Genomic DNA, 2,975 nt, shown 5'->3' on the forward strand with positions numbered 1-2,975 from the left:
TTTCTGAATTTATGTCAATTCATTAAAAAAAAGAGCCACAATTTATTTTTGATAGGGCACTTTCTTTTTAATTTATGTAATTTTCATGAGAGGAGTTGAAATAGTTGCTATATTCTGTATAGCCACAAAGACATTAACTTGGCAACAATCATCGCAATATTCTACCTCCACCTGGGCTGTCATGGTGACAAAAAACAAAACAAAAACATGCTTGGCATAAACATGAGACACCCTTAAAACTGTGGGAACGAGAACTTTCATAAAGTGGACATTATAATTCTGGATGCTGTGTATAATTTGATGGAAGAATGTCGGATAGCTTTTATTGAGACACCTGGGAGCTAGTTTAAGTTGTGAAGGAAAGAAAAATGCCGAATGTCTCTTTTTTTCTTCATTTAATGAGGGCACATTAACTTGCGATAAAACTGGCATATACATTACTTGCTACAGTATTTAGTTGGAACTATGTTTGATAGAGTTTCACCAGAGGTAGTGACTCACTAATTGGCAAGCTACATTTGCCATGCTTACATCCATCCATCCAACCCTCTGTCGTCCTCTTGCTCCTCCTGTCATTGAGCAGTAGGAGGAGCAGGAGAAGGACAGAGAGGAGGAGGAGGAGTAAGAAGACGGAGAACTATTATATCCAATGAGATTCAGGCCACTGTGATAGACCATGTGCTGCATGTGTGAGCATGAGGGAGGCTGGTTTGAGGGTCTTGCTGCTGGCCTTCCTTGATGACTTCCACAAACAACTTGTTCCACCATGCAGATCACATTGATGATCCATAAAGATTTACTGAAATTATGTTGTCATCTGGGACAATGTGAGTTTCCACCGGGCTCTGCTTGTACGTCAGTGGTTCCAGGACCACCCACATTTTAGAGTGTTACAGTTTTTTTTGCAATTGCTTAAGCGCGAAAAACAAAAGAATGATATAATTACCAACCCCTTACACTGAAGGAGCAAAATGATAGAGCAGATTTTCACCACTATAAACACGTTTTGCAGAACAATATACACAGTGATTTGCGAAACACTGAACACAGTTTTATCCATTAGACACAGAAGTATGTCATAATGTCACTTTCTTGCAATTCCAAAGCACTTACTGACAAATCACCACACGACACAGAAGTATGTCATAATGTCACTTCCTTGCAATTCCAAAGCACTTACTGACAAATCACCACACGCATGAAACAGTTGATTAAACACACGTACATTAGCTGTTATAACACATGACTGTTTTATTGTAGACGAACCGATCAGGTTTGAACATCGCAAAAACGTAGCAGGTAAGTCCACCTGCTTTCAAGCAAAATGGGAAAAGTGAGTTTGAGAGGAAGAATTGGTGGAGGATGAGCAGGAGGTTGAGAAAAACCTGAAATAGGAGGAAGAAGAGGACGACATTTGTCAAATGAAATTTGTGCAACACTAGTTGATGATGTTATCATTCATGGATTGACACGGAGGCTATAGACTACAAGTCCAGCCAAATCATAAGAGATTGACACTGGCCTCTGTCATGGCTCTTCCAACAAGAGAATATGGTAAAAAAAATAAAAAATAAAAATAAAAACTGCGAATGAGGTTATTGCGTAAAATGTTGATGAATTTCACTGGTCAAATCCAACTAGGTGATTTCTTCAAGTTTATACAGTTTTTTTTCTTTCTTTCTTTTTTTCTTTTACTTGACCGTAGGCTACATTTAATCTTACAGTGTTGGGGCATGTTTGGTTGCAAGTATCTATATTGACTGAATTTGGTTACATGAAGACAAATGAATCCTATTTTCAATAGTGTGTAGCACTGATCTTGTGTTTGACTAAATTACCATATTGTGTATTTGTACTTTCCTTGTGTACTTCGCTTATGGTGACTGCTAAAAGTTGATTAAGTAAAACATTGTAGTTTGTGGCTGGTTCAAACAGAGTTCAACCCTATGACACGTGTGTATGTCATATGGGAACATAAGATGGTTTATATACATGTGTTTTGACGAGTGATTCCTTTTGCACGGGATATGAGATATTCTGCATCTCGTCTGCAAGGTTGTGCTAATTGCCTGTAGCGTTTTTAGAATCCGAGCCCTGTTTTGTATTTTGTGTTTAAACAATCATAAAAAAACAAAACAAAAACTGTATCCCTTCCACCATACTCTATTCCTCAACCCCATAGAGGAGTTCTATTCTGCTTGGAGGTGGAAGGTGTATGAGCTAAACCCCCAGACCCAGGTCCCACTTGGCCAGGCCAAGGAAGAAGCCTGTGGGGACGTCGGCCTCGAGTCCATTCGGGATTCATACGCCACTCAAGGCGGTTCTTCCACATATGTCGAGATAGGGAGAACATCGCCTGTGATGTGGACGAGGCCCTCTGGCCTGATTGAAACAGAAGGCATTATGATGCTTGATCAGGATTATTCCTCAGTCATGTTGGAAAAATAAAACATTTTTGGCTGCATATTTGTGTGCTGTTTTAAGTTTGTTTGATGAAAAAATTAGGCTAGACTCAAGTCATTTTTACAAATGGAGAAATATCTTATTTTCCAGAATCATTGTCATTCATATGATGTGTTCCATTTTACAATAGTGTTTTCAATTTTGCACTACAATGTGCTGTAAATACTTGGTAGTGTGCTCAATGAATGCTATGTGTCATTGGAAAATACGACTGTGTGTAACAAATGAAAACAGGAGTTCCATTTTGTGAACACAATGTAAAGATTTGATGGCAAGAGTCTTCTTGCAAAGGGAGTGTCAGGTTTAGCATTTTGTGTGTGCAGTATTGAGAAATCTGTTATTGTCTTGAGAAACGTGTGTTGACAATTTGTGAAAAACTGTAAGCTGCCATGCATGTCTTTGGAATGTGGGAGGAGACCAGAGTACCCGCGGAGAACATGCAAACTCCACCCAGGAAGGCTGGAGCCTGGATTCGATCTTGCATCCTCAGCATTGGGAGGCGAACTGCTTAG

The sequence above is a fragment of the Festucalex cinctus genome, chromosome 1 (assembly GCF_051991245.1).
Source record: "Festucalex cinctus isolate MCC-2025b chromosome 1, RoL_Fcin_1.0, whole genome shotgun sequence".
In the NCBI taxonomy this organism is placed as follows: Eukaryota; Metazoa; Chordata; class Actinopteri; order Syngnathiformes; family Syngnathidae; genus Festucalex; species Festucalex cinctus.